Here is an 18,507-nt window from a genome sequence, read left to right as displayed (position 1 = left end):
AATATTGAATTCCCTAACGATTTCCGAAATGGAATATGCCATGCGTTTAGCTCCAACTACCATTCTGTGTTCGAAGTTAGTTAATAATCGTCATGCGGCCACGATCACATCGGACATTTCACACGAATCACCTGAGTACATATGACAGCTCCGCCAATGTACTGCCGTTTTGTACATTGTGTAAACGCTACTACCGCTATTTGTATATGTGTATATTGCTATGACATAACTTTTGTCTCCTAAGTGTGCATCAGGATAACGGTATCAACTGATTATCATACCCATCTAAAATTCCTAACGCAAAGGAATATCTTCCAGACAGCCTTTTACAAACGTTTATGCCAGACAGCAGAAAACTGCGATTATTATGCTATTGATAATTAGTTATGTAAAGAGCTGCTCAAAGGTCATTTCGATGTAGATTATGTATTGTTGGCTTCAATACACCCACTAAGAATTATCTCTATCCTTCCCTGCATATCCTAGTCCCGAAAACGATGTTCCAAACCCCGACGTAACACATTAAATAGAGAAATTCATTGAAATTGCAGAAGGTCACAGAGAATATTAAATTATTTATATTTTTGTGGCAGAGTAATCATATACGACACCGGAAACGGTTATCTGAGGCAAAATATCTTTTTCGGTTATTTGCCCAGTAATTTCGTTACCGGTGGTTCCAGATCGGGAACGGTTTTCTGTAACCCAGTTTTGAGCTCGAGGACGCTGTAGGGCGGAAACAGCCGATGCCAGTGAACCAGAGGTGTCGGTGGCAGCTGGTAATTAGCTAACGCCACCAGATAGCCAAAATAAACGCGCGCGCATCCCTGAGCGCCAGATAACCTATCACTGCCGCCAGTGGGGTGTATCAGCAGGAGGCAACGAGATTATGAAGCGTGGTATTGCTACTTTTATGCTCACCTGTCGCCGCCCACATGGAATTCTGTTGGATGCTGTTGCGTAGTTCGGTAGCTGTACACGTTGGACAGATATATTCTGGTATCAGCGAGACGGCCTTAGAATTGAAGTGACTAGGAAATAAGTACGACTCTATATTCAAGATACGAAAGGGAGACTATAACTGAAAAATAGAAGTAGGCTCTACTGTTTTACTAAACTAGAACAGATGATAAATTTAAAACATAATACAACGTTATATTGCCGGGCGAGAGATCGTGTCCAGTGATTGCTGTTAATGCGTTTGGCAGCTGTACTGCTGTTGCGGTCTTGGCAACTCAGTGTCAGTCTCTTCATGATTTTCTCCTTCCACAGCCCTCTCTACTGCTACAGAGTGAGATGGCCCAGTGATTCAGGACTCGATTCACAGTCGTCATGAGTGACTTCAAATATTAATGCAACGGTTAAAACGATTGAAAGAAGGCGAAAAATTATTCTTCTGATTATATTTACAATACATTATATTGGACAGCCTTGAAAAATGCTGAAACAACATTTTATCAAAGAGAACTTTAACGGGGGCGCACAAATTAAACAATGAACGTAGCGAAGCATACTGACTGTACAAAGCTACTCTTTTCACACGTTAATGGCAAACTTAATATATGTCTTTCGCCCTAAACACATATTAATACTGTAGAGAGCGTTTAGATAGCCTCATACTACAAAACTGTGTACGGAAGAATTTATTTAATATTCCGCAGTGGGAGCTATTTGTGTTAAGTACATCTATTAACAATAAACTTATTATCCGTGCGTACACTATTTTCAGGTAATTACAAATAAAGGGATTGTGTGAGCCAAATATAGAAATGAAAAAAAAATTAAAATCGTTTTTTCCGCAAAGCACTGTGTTACAGACCATGGCAAGTTGATAACACCTATCTTCTGCACAACATAATTACAAAACAACATCTTCCAGTCACTACCTTTAAAATAAGGAAAAGATAAAATAGCCCATATTTTAAAGAACGTCTCACTGTTGTTTTTTATGGGCTTTAGTTATTACTTTGAGGCAAACGGATAATACTGGCAGATGACCTATTATTGAAATGCTGTCGTGAATTTAATGCACCAGGCAGTGCGTGTAAGTGGCCAGTTTGGATTCTTCGTCCCACCGAATTATTAATGTTTGGTAACGACGTTTGTTGCTGCTCCGTAACGCCCTCTATTCTCATGCTAAAAGTCTTGTATTATCATAAGTTACGTTTGCAAACTGTTTTCTGTCCAGCTGTCAATTTGTCAGCAACCTTTAACTTGCTTTGTCGTTCAAATATCTACGGCGCTGCAGACGGCCGACATACTCTGTGTGTCCGTGTGGGCTGTCCGGCTATTCAATTGCACTTGGCGATCTTCCGGTACCGCCATTGTTCGGCGGGGTGCCTCGCTCGACACACCCTGTCGATACCTCCACATGCCCAGAGGTCCCCTGGCAGACACAAAACAACACTGTGCCAAACGGTTGCTCATACTGTGTGCACAATGTTGGTCATTAAAATTTACAAATTTCTGCACTACAAAGCAGGTCTTCACAACGCTACACATGATTAAAAACTCAGATCAGAGTTCGCACAGATGTACCACACAACCCACATATACAAATAATACATTCAACTGCACAATCATTTTACTTTGTGAGTTGCATGAATCAATTCCGAACATGAAATTTTAAATCTAAATGTTATCGTACTCTTTAACTCATCTCAATTCAACGTATGCCTCTGAACATAAACTTTGTACTCTATCATGTACTCTGAGTTGACGTTCACGATTCTAATGTCAGCGTACTTGAATAAAATTTATTAAGCACAATCTGTTGATGTGGCGTGTAAAATGGACTCATATTTTGAATTTCAGTGCTTGTATGCATGTTCAGCGTTTTTTTTTTCTTTGAAGAATTACGTTGATAACAAAAGTCCCCAAGGCCTATATGCCAGAACTTCCTTTAAAACGTAGTCGAAGCCTATTGTAATTCTATATAGTAAATATTAATATTGAAGGGTCACGTCATAAATGAAAAGTTATTCACAAATTGTGTTTCTACTATTATTGAAAGGTTTCGAAATGAGACATGAACACAGTTCACTAAAAAATAACTTTTGCTGTCACTCCATTGATTTTGTGCAAATATAATTAACAATTTCTTATGTGGATGTTATTTGATTTAAGATTATAAAGAAATTCTTGTCACACTGAGAGTCGGTTTGTTGAAAGAAAAACGGTATTTAAAACAGCATAAACTTTTTTCTTTGAGCATTCCAGAAAATTCTTCTTGTCGGTCTCCTCATTTCTAAGCTCAGTCCTTCTCACGCTGATTCTATAGCCGATTCTGTTTTTTGCTGAGGAAGTGTTGTGATCTGCCACGACCTCCGTGCTATGATAAACTCTTCATCTCTGAGTGCTACACTACTGGTCATTAAAATTGCTACTCCAAGAAGAAATGCAGATGATAAACGGTTAATCACTGGACAAATATATTATACTAGAACTGACATGTGATTACATTTTCACGCAATTTAGGTGTATAGATCCTGAGAAATCAGTACCCAGAACAACCACCTCTGGCCGTAATAACGGCCTTGATACGCCTGGGTATTGAGTCAAACAGAGCTTGGATGGCGTGTACTGTTACAGCTGCCCATGCAGCTTCAACACGATACCACAGTTCATCAAGAGTAGTGACTGGCGTATTGTGACGAGCCAGTTGCTCGGCCACCATTGACCATACGTTTTCAATTGGTGAGAGAACTAGGGAATGTACGGGCCACGGCAGCAGTCGAACATTTTCTGTATCCAGACAGGCCCGTACAGGACCTGCAACATGCGGTCGTGCATTATCCTGCTGAAATGTAGGGTTTCGAAGGGATCGGCTCAAATGGCTCTCAGCACGATGGGACTTAACATCTGAGGTCATCAGTCCCCTAGAACGTAGAACTATTGAAACCTAACTAACCTAAGGACATCACACACATCCATGCCCGAGGCAGGATTCGAACCTGCGACCGTAGTGGTCACGCGGTTCCAGACTGAAGCGCCTAGAACCGCACGGCCACTATCGGCCGGCTCGAAGGGATCGAATGAAGGGTAGAGCCACGGGTCGTAACACATCTGAAATGTAACGTCCACGCCGGCCGCGGTGGTCTCGCGGTTCTAGGCGCGCAGTCCGGAACCGTGCGACTGCTACGGTCGCAGGTTCGAATCCTGCCTCGGGCATGGATGTGTGTGATGTCCTTAGGCTAGTTAGGTTTAAGTAGTTCTAAGTTCTAGGGGACTTATGACCACAGCAGTTGAGTCCTATAGTGCTCAGAGCCATTTGAATCATTTGTAACGTCCACTGTTCAAAGTGCCGTCAATGCGAACAAGAGGTGGCCGAGACGTGTAACCAATTGCACCCCATACCATCACGCCGGGTGATACGCCAGTATGGAGATGACGAATACGCGCTTCCAATGTGCGTTCACCGCGATGTCGCCAAATACGGATTCGACCATCATGATGCTGGATTAATCCAAAAAAATGACGTTTTGCCATTCGTGCACCCAGGTTCGTCGTTGAGTACACCATCGCAGGCGCTCTTGTCTGTGATGCAGGGGCAAGGGTAACCGCAGCCATGGGCCCGAGCTGATAGTCCAAACTGCTGCAAACGTCGTCGAACTGTTCGTGCAGATAGTTGTGGTCTTTGAACCGTCCCCATCTGTTGACTCAGGGATCGAGACGTGGCTGCACGATCCGTTACAGCCATGCGGATAAGATGCCTGTCATATCGACTGCTAGTGATACGAGGCCGTTGGGATCCAGCACGGCGTTCCGTATTACCCTCCTGAACCCACCAATTCCATATTCTGCTAACAGTCATTTTATCCCGACCAACGCGAGCAGCACTGTCGCGATACGGTAAACTGCAATCGCGACAGGCTACACTGCGACCTACATCAAAGTCGGAAACGTGATGGCACGCATTTCTCCTCCTTACACGAGGCAACACAACAACGTTTCACCAGGCAACGCCGGTCAACTGTTGTTTGTGTATGAGAAATCAGTTGGCAACTTTCCTCATGTCAGCACGTTGTAGGTGTCGCCACCGGCGCCAACCTTGTGTGAATGCTCTGAAAAGCTAATCATTTGTATATCACAGCATCTTCTTCCTGTCGGTTAAATTTCGCGTCTGTAGCACGTCATCTTCATGGTGTGGCAATTTTTATGGCCAGTAGTGTATTTAGACCCATCGTCTTCGATTATTTCTTAGACGCATCAAAAAAATGGTTCAAATGGCTCTGAGCACTATGGGACTCAACTGCTGAGGTCATAAGTCCCCTAGAACTTAGAACTACTTAAACCTAACCAACCTAAGGACAACACACACATCCATGCCCGAGGCAGGATTCGAACCTGCGACCGTAGCGGTCGCGCGGTTCCAGACTGTAGCGCCAGAACCGCTCGGCCACCAGCGGCCGGCGTCTTAGACGCATCCCAATCTCCATTTTCTCCTACAATTTGTGCCCACCATAGTTCCCGCTAGTCATATGGTTGATACCAATAGGTTTTTTTTTTTTTAGTGAGGAATGCTCTCTTCGTAAGCGCCTGCTACTTTCATCGTTGTTGTGTTACCTCTCGCTGAACTTACTCCAGCTAGTTCTTTCTTTTGTTTAGCGCCCGTCCATACTCATTAGACTGTTCATTCAAAACAAGAGGTTTCGTAATTCTCCCTAACTTTAAATGAGAATAGCAATGTAATCAGCGAATCATTCATAGTATTTCCTCTGTAAACCCCTCAAATCTGTCGATAAATGTCGACTGGTTTATTGTTCTTAGATTTCAGAAAACAAATTGCTGCTCTAATCTCATAAGCGCCGGGAGTTTCAGTCAACTTCATCATCCTTAAGAAGCGCGATACTGTTTAGAAAATACACAGAGAACTCAATACGGTGTGATCTCCTTGTTCTTGACTCACAGGAACTAATGCGCATCTGACGCACTGAGACTGGAGTGTTGTCATCGAAGTAAACAGAAAAGGATTTTACTTTCTGTACATACCTCGTAATACGAAATTCCTCATTTACATTGAAAAGCCAAAACATTATGACCACCGCCCACCGCGGCGTTGGTTGCCACCTGGTCGGGCTGCGGGCACGTAACGCGGTAACAGAGGTTGTAAGCGAAGCAGACACGAATGTGGGTCAACCTAGTAAAAATATGAGCAGCAAATGGGGAAATGCATTGGGATAAGCGACTTTGACAAAGGCCAGATTATTATTAAGCAGATCCTGTGAACGAGTATCTCGAATACGGTGAAGTTGGTCGAACCTAACCGTGCTACTGTCGTGAGCACCTACAGAAAAATATAGAAGAACAATGAAACTACCACCACTAGGAGCTAAAAGGTTGGACGTCCACGACTCTTCACAGAACGTGGGGTTCGGAGGCTTGTCTGCTCTGTGAAGCAGAATAGGTGGTGATCTGTGGCATCTCTGGCGAAAGAGCACATTGCTGGTTTATGCAAAAGTTTTTCGGAGCACACGGAGGTTCGAAACACGTAGCGCGCCTTGGATGCAGACTCGTGGGAGCAGTATGATTCTCTGGAAGACATTCTCCTGCGCTTGCATGGGACTTGTGGTAGTAATCGAAAAACATGCTGACAGCTGCGAAACACCTACATCCCTTCATATTTCCCCAACGGCGACGTCATCTTTTAGCGGTATAATTGTCCATGTCTCGGAGCCGGAGCCATGCTACATTGGTTTGAGTAGCATAATAGTGAAATAACGTTGATGTCTCGGCGACCAAATTCGCCTGGTGTAAATAATATGGAACCAATCTGGGCCGCTATAGCGCGTACGCAAATCAGCGACCCGTAATTTACGCGAATTACTTGACCTGTGCATAGTCATCGAATACTACATACCTTTACAAACCTATCAACAAACTGTCGGATCCATGATACGCAGAATAAGTAATATACGAGGCCTGTTCAGAAAGTAAGCTCCGATTGATCGCCAAATTGAAACCACAGTGAACATCAGAAATGTTTTACTTGTAACAATTAGCTACACCTTTCAGCTACTTCTCTACGTAGTCGCCGTTCTGACTTAGACTTTTGTCATAGCGTTGTACCAACGTTTCAATAGCCTCATCATAGAAGGCAGCCGCCAGTGCTTTCCGCCAATTCTCCTCGCTGGCTTACACCTCGTTGTCTGTGTCAAAATGTTGTCTTCAAAGACAGCGGTTCATGTGACCAGAGATGAAACTCAGGGGGAGACAATTGCGGACTGTATTGTGGGTAATCTCACATTTCCATTTGTAAACGATGCAGGAGCATCTTCATTGCCCCTGCAGAATGCGGCTGAGAATTGTCTTGAAGAAGAAACAGCACGACAGTTATGTAATGTTAGCTGCATAGCTTCAGGCGAAATTTCTCACCAGGCCCTCGTACTTGGCGGCAGACACTATTTTCTAGACATCTTTACGCACTCACTGCGAGCTCAGAAATGAGAAGAGCGACGTGATGCTAACTGGGGTTATACTAGAGACACTACCCAACACATCTGTGCAAAGCTTTATCGGATTTTCATAGTCGTTTCCATTTCGCGACCGATCGGAGCTTACTTTCTGAACGCCCCTCGTATTTCGTTCCAAAGACGGACAAACAAGCTATCAAGGAAGCCGTCATAATTTTTGGCTCAGCAGTGTAAAGCTATGTTTTAAAATCTTGCGAGTAGGCTTTCGCGGGATAGTTGCGTCTATCTGGTTTTTCAGCATCTCCGGGTCGCTCTCATGTGGATCAAGCAAACCTGTGACGTTCATGAAACTCTTCTTTGCATCCGTTAAAAATCCGTTGCTGTCCTATGTGGTATGGGTCCTGCACACTTGAGCAATATTCTGGGATAGGTTACTCGTGTGTTTTGTAAGTAATCTCCTTTGTAAAATAAAAGTGTTTTCTCAGTTTCCTATCAATGACACCTGTTTTACCCATAACTGAATATATGTGATAATTCCATTACATATGTCTACGAACTGTTATATCCGCGTCCTTCTGTTAGATCACTGAATCCAGTTGTGACTCATTGTTGTTGACGTCACAGTATATTACGTTTTTGCTGCTTCTAAGGGCACAATTTTATATTTCTTAATGTTTAAAACATGATGGCAGTGTTTGCATCATACTGAAATCTTACCAGACTCTGAAGATTATTTAGCTTTTCCAGACAGTACTTCATTATGGATAACTACCATATTTGTGAAACTCAATAGGTTATTATGAATGTTGACTGTCAGGTAATTAATTCAGGATCATTTTACTAAATGGACGCAAACTGTAGGGAACGATATCTGACAAGTTAAGAGCTAAAAAGGTCATATGGTCACATGGTTGGAAATGCCCACCGAAGGTGGAGATAAAAGCTCTTCGACATTGTTGGTTTCTGGGATTGAAAGTACAAACGAGAAGACGCAAGACAATTGGGAATGTTCTCTCTGTACTATTGTGTTGTCTCCACACCCAAGAGGAGGAGAAGGAGGAGGAGGAGGAGATTAATGTTTTTTCTCTGCCTCGTGATGACTGGGTGTTGTGTGATGTCCTTAGGTCGACAACGAGATCATTAGAGACGGAGCACAAGCTCGGAATAGGGAAGAATGTGGAAGAAAATCGACCGTGCCCTTTCAAAGGAACCATCCTGCCATTTGTCTAGATCGATTTAGGGAAATCACGGAAAACCTAAATCAGGATGGCCAGACGCTGATTTGAACCGTCGCCCTCCCGAATACGAGTCCAGTTTGCTAGCCATTGCGCCACCTAGCTCGGTGACACCTAAGAGGGCAATGAGCTGGAGCATCATCATGTAGTAGCCACATTACCCTTCGTAACACGAATGGCACGCCTTCCAGAGGGGGAAGCAGCGTTACTCACAGTATGCGCAGAGATGGCTCACCCGTCAGGCGTTATGGAAGGGAGACGTGTCCTACGAATTGGTCACCAGTAGTCTCCGCTCACGCATTGAGGCTGAATCGGTGCTGATGCTCCGTTGCTACCATAGGATGTGGTTCTCCGTAGCCAAGAGGTAGGTGTTCTGAAGATCGACGATGCCTCCTCTCTTTAAGGTAACCACATTTGTGAATAGGATGGGCGACGGAAATTCTAGACGTCCTGTGGGACTAGCCAGCGACAAAAACGTCGCCGTAGAGGTAAGTCCGCAACTAATAAGGCCTGTATGTGTAGTAAGCGATAAGGATAATAGCAGCTATTGAGAATTCTCGATATGGACGACTGGCACACACGATTCTGGCAGGACATGTGCCTGATGCTGATACCGGGGCTACTGTTAACGACCTTTTACCTCCACCTTCGTGTAGGTATACCTCCCGTGGAACGCATTTCCGGCCATCCCACCATATAACCTTTTTTGCTCTCTAATCTCCGAGAGATCGTTTCCTGCATTTTTCTCCACATTTAGCAAAATCATCCCGTATACGACGTGAACAGCAAGGGCACCAACACACTTCCCTGGGGCAAGTCTGAAGTTATTTCTACATATGCCGATGACTCTCCACCCAAGATAGCATGCAGCCGCTCCCTACCTAGCTATCCTCAATCCAGTCACAAATTTCGTCTAATACTTCATATAATCTTAACTTCGTTAATAAACGTTGGTGTGGTATTTAGTCAAACGCTTTTCGAAGGTCAAGAAATGTTGTAGCTTCCTGACTGACTTGATCCTTGGCTTTCACACTGTCATGTGAGAAAAAAAGCTTGTTCGGTTTCGTCCGACGGGGGGAGCCACACGAACCGTGACAAGACGCCTCAGAAAATTATGTTTAAGATATAGTCTAATACAGCAGAAAATTCAGTACATAAGTCGAAAAGGCTTCCTTCTGGTCTTAAGTATTGTCAGATTTTGGCGATTTCAACTTTTTTTTCAATGCCTCAGACACTTATACAGTACATGGAGGGTGTTACAAAACGATACCGACGAACTTCGAGGGGCGGAACGTCTCGCAATGTTGTTTGTTTTCCAGTGATTGCGACTGACTGCGACGATCATCACTGGAGAAGATGGAGTTAGCTGCTGCGTAGGCAGCCTTGCCTGCTATGAATGCGATGGTGCCCTACGTTTGTCAGCATACAAGAGAAACATAGGCCGCCGATATAAATCTGTGTACGAAATCGTCATCCAGCGAGGACACAGAGCATCGCGTTTATAGGAGACAAGGCTTGTCAATGTAACAGCTAGCTTCATCTTCTCCACGGACGATCGTGGCTGTTAGTCGCAATCACTGAACAACAAACAACTTTGCGAGACATTCCGCCTACAGTCTGACAGCATATAAAGTCACGTTTGGTGCCGAAGTAGTGGCTTAGGGACAGGTGCTGGCGCCTATGTCTTAAACGCTCTGTAGCGTCACTGGATGACGTTTCCTGATATCCTTAATTTGTTCCTCAAGGCACTCTCTAAAGCCTCTCTAAGTTTTTTCGTATCGTTTGATACACCCTTCATATACCACTCAGTGTTGAAGCGTTGCGAGAATTAAAATGGAATAGTACATACGGTTCTTCGTTGATATTATATCCGTACGACACTACGTTTTTTTCGTTTTGTGAAGTGCTCAGTTTTACATTTCTGAACATTTAAGGTAAGTTGCCAATTTTTGTACCACTATGAAATCTTTTCAAGGGCTGACTGAATGTCTATGCAGATTATTCCAGACAGTACTTCGTTATGGGTAAGTGCATCATCAGCAAAATATCTGAAATTACTATTAATACTGTCCGCAAGATCATTAATACATAAAACGAACAGCAAGGATACCAACACACATCCCTGGGCACATCCAGTGTTACTTCTACATCAGACAATGACTCCCCAACCAAGATAACATGCTGCGTCGTCCTTACCAAAAAAATCCTCAATCAAGGCAAAAATTTGTGTGAGTTGGGTTTTGCGTGATCTACGTTTTCGGAACCCATGTTGGTTGTCATGGAGGAGGTCATTCTGTTCGAGATACTTTATTATGTTTGAGTTTAGAATATGTTCTAAGAGTCTGTAAAAAATGACGTCAGGGATAGTGGACGGTAGTTTTGTGGATCACTTCTATTACCTTTCTTATAGACAGGTGTGACTTGAGCTTTCTTACAACGTCTAGTCATGGTTTATTGTTCGAGAGATCTGCTATAGATTATAGTAAGAGAAAGGGCTCACGCAGCCGCATATTCATTATAGAATATGGCAGGGATTCCATCGGACTTTGTTCAGTTTTAACGATTTCAACTGTTTCTCAACGGCATTAACACTAAAACTTCTTTCACTCATCTTTTAAGCAGTACAGAGACTAAACTGAGGCATTTCTCCTGGGTTTTCCAGTGCAAAGGAACATTTGAAAACGGAGTTCAGTATTTCTGTTTCTTCTTTGTACCATCAGTTTCAGGTCCTGTGTCATACACGAGTGTCTCAGTACCACTGAAAATCTTTCCACATGACCAGTATTTTATTGGGTTCCATGCGACGTTTTCGATACATTTCTGCTACTGCAGTCGCTGAAAGATTCGCGCATTGCTCTTTTGATAGCAAATGCGATGTATTGGATTTATAGAATGAAATTTTCACTCTGCAGCGGAGTGTGCGCTGATATGAAACTTCCTGGCAGATTAAAACTGTGTGCCCGACCGAGACTCGAACTCGGGACCTTTGCCTTTCGCGGGCAAGTGCTCTACCAAGTGAGCTACCGAAGCACGACTCACGCCCGGTACTCACAGCGCACACTCCGCTGCAGAGTGAAAATTTCATTCTGGAAACATCCCCCAGGCTGTGGCTAAGCCATGTCTCCGCAATATCCTTTCTTTCAGGAGTGTTAGTTCTGCAAGTTTCGCAGGAGAGCTTCTGTAATGTTTGGAAGGTAGGAGACGAGGTACTGGCAGAAGTAAAGCTGTGAGTACCGGGCGTGAGTCGTGCTTCGGTAGCTCAGTTGGTAGAGCACTTGCCCGCAAAAGGCAAAGGTCCCGAGTTCGAGTCTCGGTCGGGCACACAGTTTTAATCTGCCAGGAAGTTTAATATCAGCGCACACTCCGCTGCAGAGTGAAAATTTCATTCTGGAAACATCCCCCAGGCTGTGGCTAAGCCATGTCTACGCAATATCCTTTCTTTCAGGAGTGCTAGTTCTGCAAGTTCCGCAGGAGAGCTTCTGTAAAGTTTGGAAGGTAGGAGACGAGGTACTGGCAGAAGTAAAGCTGTGAGTACCGGGCGTGAGTCGTGCTTCGGTAGCTCAGTTGGTAGAGCACTTGCCCGCGAAAGGCAAAGGTCCCGAGTTCGAGTCTCGGTCGGGCACACAGTTTTAATCTGCCAGGAAGTTTCATATCAGCGCACACTCCGCTGCATAGTGAAAATTTCATTCTGGAAACATCCCCCAGGCTGTGGCTAAGCCATGTCTCCGCAATATCCTTTCTTTCAGGAGTGCTAGTTCTGCAAGTTTCGCAGGAGAGCTTCTGTAAAGTTTGGAAGGTAGGAGACGAGGTACTGGCAGAAGTAAAGCTGTGAGTAGCGGGCGTGAGTCGTGCTTCGGTAGCTCAGTTGGTAGAGCACTTGCCCGCGAAAGGCAAAGGTCCCGAGTTCGAGTCTCGGTCGGGCACACAGTTTTAATCTGCCAGGAAGTTTCATATTGGATTTATTTTTCTATAGGCACAGACCTATGCTTTGACACCAATTGTGCAATTGTTATTGTTTCTTTAGAAGACTCTTCACAGAGGCGGTATACCAAGAACAGTTACCCTCATCACGAACTGCTATGCTATTTACATGATTATGCATACAGTGTTTAGTGAACTAAACTTCTAATTTCAGCCGCACTTATTCTATAAGTACATATTCATGCCCAGAACTAAACCTTGCAAGTTTTTCCTTAAGATACGACATTACCGTCTCTAGTTCACTCAACACGTAAATACTTATCTTTCTGCTTGTTTTGGTGACACTTCGTTTGTTTGTAGCAACCACCTCATCGACACTGCTGCCTGTTTCATCATGGACTCCCTCAAATACGTCATATCTGTTTGTTGTCAATATATTTCCGTTTTGAGTGGAGTTCCCAACTATCTGTGTTACGTAGCTTTCAAAGAAGGAATTCGTATTGTTTCTAAGTACACTCCTGGAAATTGAAATAAGAACACCGTGAATTCATTGTCCCAGGAAGGGGAAACTTTATTGACACATTCCTGGGGTCAGATACATCACATGATCACACTGACAGAACCACAGGCACATAGACACAGGCAACAGAGCATGCACAATGTCGGCACTAGTACAGTGTATATCCACCTTTCGCAGCAATGCAGGCTGCTATTCTCCCATGGAGACGATCGTAGAGATGCTGGATGTAGTCCTGTGGAACGGCTTGCCATGCCATTTCCACCTGGCGCCTCAGTTGGACCAGCGTACGTGCTGGACGTGCAGACCGCGTGAGACGACGCTTCATCCAGTCCCAAACATGCTCAATGGGGGACAGATCCGGAGATCTTGCTGGCCAGGGTAGTTGACTTACACCTTCTAGAGCACGTTGGGTGGCACGGGATACATGCGGACGTGCATTGTCCTGTTGGAACAGCAAGTTCCCTTGCCGGTCTGGGAATGGTAGAACGATGGGTTCGATGACGGTTTGGATGTACCGTGCACTATTCAGTGTCCCCTCGACGATCACCAGTGGTGTACGGCCAGTGTAGGAGATCGCTCCCCACACCATGATGCCGGGTGTTGGCCCTGTGTGCCTCGGTCGTATGCAGTCCTGATTGTGGCGCTCACCTGCACGGCGCCAAACACGCATACGACCATCATTGGCACCAAGGCAGAAGCGACTCTCATCGCTGAAGACGACACGTCTCCATTCGTCCCTCCATTCACGCCTGTCGCGACACCACTGGAGGCGGGCTGCACGATGTTGGGGCGTGAGCGGAAGACGGCCTAACGGTGTGCTGGACCGTAGCCCAGCTTCATGGAGACGGTTGCGAATGGTCCTCGCCGATACCCCAGGAGCAACAGTGTCCCTAATTTGCTGGGAAGTGGCGGTGCGGTCCCCTACGGCACTGCGTAGGATCCTACGGTCTTGGCGTGCATCCGTGCGTCGCTGCGGTCCGGTCCGAGGTCGACGGGCACGTGCACCTTCCGCCGACCACTGGCGACAACATCGATGTACTGTGGAGACCTCACGCCCCACGTGTTGAGCAATTCCACCCGGCCTCCCGCATGCCCACTATACGCCCTCGCTCAAAGTCCGTCAACTGCACATACGGTTCACGCCCACGCTGTCGCGGCATGCTACCAGTGTTAAAGACTGCGATGGAGCTCCGTATGCCACGGCAAACTGGCTGACACTGACGGCGGCGGTGCACAAATGCTGCGCAGCTAGCGCCATTCGACGGCCAACACCGCGGTTCCTGGTGTGTCCACTGTGCCGTGCGTGTGGTCATTGCTTGTACAGACCTCTCGCAGTGTCCGGAGCAAGTATGGTGGGTCTGACACACCGGTGTCAATGTGTTCTTTTTTCCATTTCCAGGAGTGTATGTCTTGTCACACCCACCAGTTGTATTGTTGTGGTCTCGTCAGAAGACTGGTTTGAAACAACTGTCTATGCTACTCAGTTCCGGGTAAGCCTCTTCATCTTCGAATAACTGCAGCAGCCTACACCTATTTGAACGTGCCTACAGTAGTCACCTCTTTATCCTCCTTTACAGTTCTTACCCCTCCACTTCCCTCCAATACTGAAATGATGAATCTTTGATTTCTCAGAATGCGTCCTATTAAAAGATTCCTTCTGTTAGCCAAGTTGTGTCACAAATTTCTTTACTCCCCGGTACTATTCAGCACATCCTATTTAGTTACGCGATCTACCCATCGAGTCATCAGCATTTTTCTGTAACTCCCCGTTTCAAAAGCATCTGTTCTCTTCTTGTCTGAGCTACTTACCGTCCACGTTTCACGTCCGTACAAGGCTACACTACGGAAAAGTAACTGTAGAAGAGACTTCCTAACATTTAAATTTATTTTTCTATGTTAACAAATGTGTCATCTTCAAAATCACTTTTCTTGCTATTGGCAGTCTCCATTATAAATCCTCTCTATTTCAGTCATCATCAGTTATTGCTCAAATAGCACAACTCATGTATTGCTTTTAGTGTCTCATTACCTCATCTGTAACCCTCAGCATCACCTGCTTTAATTCGACTAAATTCCATTACCCCTGCTTTATTTTTGTCGATGTTCATCTTATATCCGCCTCTCAAGACAGTGGTCACCCCATTAAACTGCTCTTCCAAGTCCTTTGCTGTCTTTGACAGAATTATAATGTTATCGGCAAGCCTACAGAAAGCTTTTATTTGTTCTTCTTCAACTTTAATTCCTACGTCAAATCTTTCATAGGTTTCGTATACTACTTGCTCACTGTATAGATTGAATAACATCGGGTGTAGCTGTCTCACTCCTTTTTCAACCACTACTTCCCCTTCTTACCCTTCGACTCTTATAACCGCCGTTTGTTTTCTGTCAGAGTAATAAAATACATTTCGCTCCCTGTATTTTACCCCCGCTACCTTCTGAATTTTTAAAGGGTGTATTGCAGACAACATTGTTAAAAGCTTTCTCTAAGTCTACAAACGCTATAAACAGTTTGTCTTTCCTTAACCTATTTTCAAGATGAGTCTTAGGGCACTGTTGCTGCATATCTTTGTACATTTCTCCCGAATACAAGCTGTGGAGGGCACCAACCGAAAACCTTCCTTACAGAACTGCTAAACTCCTCTCTTATGGAAAATTTTATGAGACAGCCGATGCCTTGTGTCTGTGTGAGCACATATCCTTAAAGATAAGCACAAAATTCACACTCTGCACAGATTTATTTTATTTCACCCAATCCCAGATTCTCCCATGTCTGCAATTCTCAGAAAGCGGCCTGCTATTTCCCACACTGTGCTCATTCTTTAAGAAGCAGCCAATGGAGCTCTTTCACACGTTTTCCATACAAAAGGCCTTTCACCTGGGGTGGAGAAAGCGTTTGGCTGATTGCACCTCGCCTTCGCAAAGGGAGAAAAAAAAAATCTGAAATGAACTGAACTATATCTCTTTCGATGAGAAATGCGCAGATTTTTATCTGTGAACGATTTCCCAATGTCTTGCCTTCTAGGCTGGCTGCCGGCCATGGCTCAGACTGAGAATCTTTGGCTTGTAAAAATGGGCAGCATTTTGCATAGGAACAAGTTTATGTTACAGCTCATTATATCGGCTTTTTTATGTGGAATCAATGGACTCTCATACTGTGCTGACCACCGTATTCAGAGAAAACGACTGAGCCTGCTTGTGGTCAGCGCCCGGCATAAACAGAACACACGCTGCCTGCCTGCCTACATTAGGCCTATCGACCCTGGGTGACACTTCTCTTAGGAACGCAACAGAACCATGGGGACTACGTCTGAGTCTTTGAAACTCGCCTGTTCCTTCCTTAGCTCATTATGTGACACAGACATGCAGTCACAGAAAAAATCTGACATGCAGTAGCTACCCATTGAGGAGATAATATTTTATTTTTTTATAAAGAAAAGGCCGGCCGGAGTGGCCGAGCGGTTCTAGGCGCTACAGTCTGGAACCGCGCGACCGCTTCGGTCGCAGGCTCGAATCCTGCCTCGGGCATGGATGTGTGTGATGTCCTTAGGTTAGTTAGGTTTAAGTAGTTCTAAGTTCTAGGGGACTGATGACCTCAGAAGTTAACTCCCATAGTACTCAGAGCCATTTGAACCATTTTTCAACTACTTATTAATACACTTCATTTACTCAAGTATGGAGCTGTGCGTACAAAATACTGGTGTATTTGAAGATTTTATTTCAGACTGCACAAATTAAATGCGGGGGTACCAGTTCAGTTGCTCCACTAACTTCTTTTAAAAACCAGTACAGTATATTTTTTGCTAAACAAATCTCTCGTTCATACTCATACACTCATTTCAACTACTCATTAAGTCACAAACAGTCTCTCGTTCACCTTGAAGATGACACAGTCACTTTTCAGTCTGTTCACGTTTTGAATGATTAACAAAGATTTCCACTCACCCGTTAATTAAACAAATGAAATTTCTCACTTTCACTCATCATCCCTACAAAACAACATATTTATTTCTACGACGTGGATTGCAGAGAGAAATTGACAAATAACAGCACAAAAGAAAAGAAAATAATTGGTATTGACCAATGTAAAAATGAAAACAAAAAAACTTAGTGACCTTGCTTCATGCACTGCAATAAAATGGTTGCTTTACATCAATGAAATTTAACATAAACCTAACCCTCTTTAAGTGAGACATGAGTTCTGTTATCGACGTGGAACAGAAACTATAACTATGTCTAAGGTTTTAACTAAGGTCTCCTGCAATATGTCTCGTTTATCGACGTGTTTTGTATGTATGCAAAAACATGTTCACACGTTAAGACGGCAAATAAATGTGGACGTCAAACGTTTGTAATTTAAACCTATGTACTTTAAAATTCCGTCCGCCTCCGTAGCTGAGTGGCGAGTGTAGATGGCTGTTACTCTCAAGAGTTTTTCCTCGGTGGGAGGAGTGGTGCAGGGTGCACTCAGCCTTATGGTGCCGATTGTGGAGCTGCTTGACAGAGTAATAGAGTCCCCACTGTCTGATAAGTCTACAAAACGGCCGGGACTGCGGTGCGCTAACCACGAGCCCCTGCATAATGCACCTGCATGAGGCCACAAGGCAGAGAATGACACGGCGGGCGGTAGACATCGCTTGGACGTTCACGGCCTGCTCGAGGAACTCTTTTCAAGAAAATTTTACATCGAAATACACAGAAATTATTGCCACAAAACTTAAATATCATTATTTCCTTTTGTTATACTTCTTATTACTATATTACTTACTATAAAAAGTGACAGATAAACAATACAAAAACATGGCTTGGTCATTAGTCCTACCTTCACTCAAAAACGGGTTCGAAATGCCATGTCACATTTAACACTTCACGTCATATTTTACATGGATATTGGCACACGAAATGCGGGATATGACGAATTTCAGTTTGTCACAATGGTCTGACTGTCGTTTCCATCTGCTCCCAGCAGTTTCCGTTACATCTGCAGAGTGCTGTCCTCTCTTTCATGATTTGGGCAAGTCTCCTTCAGGGGATTGATTATCCAAAGCGAATCGTCGCTACGTTTACATGATGAGGTGGAATGGCTAGCATCGTGACTAGACAAATTAATGGGCTTTCTCGGCCAACATTTTTGTCATTAGTCGAGATCTCTCAGTTTCTCAAGCAGAGAAAAAAGATGATGATTATGAGGCACGGCTTTAAACAGGAACAGTAGCTCATCCAAAATGTGTGTGACGGGTAAAGAATTGTTTCTTCAACTGGTTGGTCTTCGGTGAGATGCTACTATGTCTCAATAAGAGAAAAAAAGGGGATAAGATCATGACCACAGCGCTACCAGGCAGAGCAGAACTTCCAAGGATGATTTTAATTTAGAAAGTTACAGTTTTGCTGTCGGGTTCCAGATTGGGATTGTCCTCCATAC

The 18,507-nt window shown here is 44.4% G+C and overlaps 1 protein-coding gene and 1 non-coding gene across 2 annotated transcripts in view; both read left to right on the top strand.

The window, feature by feature from the left end:
• The window catches only part of LOC126249637 (angiotensin-converting enzyme-like), a 274,120-nt gene that overhangs the window by 43,164 nt on the left and 212,449 nt on the right, over positions 1-18,507 (top strand). The gene's annotated exons all lie outside the window — the stretch shown is intronic.
• Trnal-caa (transfer RNA leucine (anticodon CAA)) lies at positions 11,895-11,969 on the top strand. Its single transcript has one exon. It is a non-coding gene; the product is annotated as a tRNA-Leu (tRNA).

The sequence above is a fragment of the Schistocerca nitens genome, chromosome 3 (genome assembly GCF_023898315.1).
Source record: "Schistocerca nitens isolate TAMUIC-IGC-003100 chromosome 3, iqSchNite1.1, whole genome shotgun sequence".
Taxonomy (NCBI): Eukaryota; Metazoa; Arthropoda; class Insecta; order Orthoptera; family Acrididae; genus Schistocerca; species Schistocerca nitens.
Note: the sequence above shows the minus strand (reverse complement) of the source record. Positions and strands in the feature narration are given on the sequence as shown.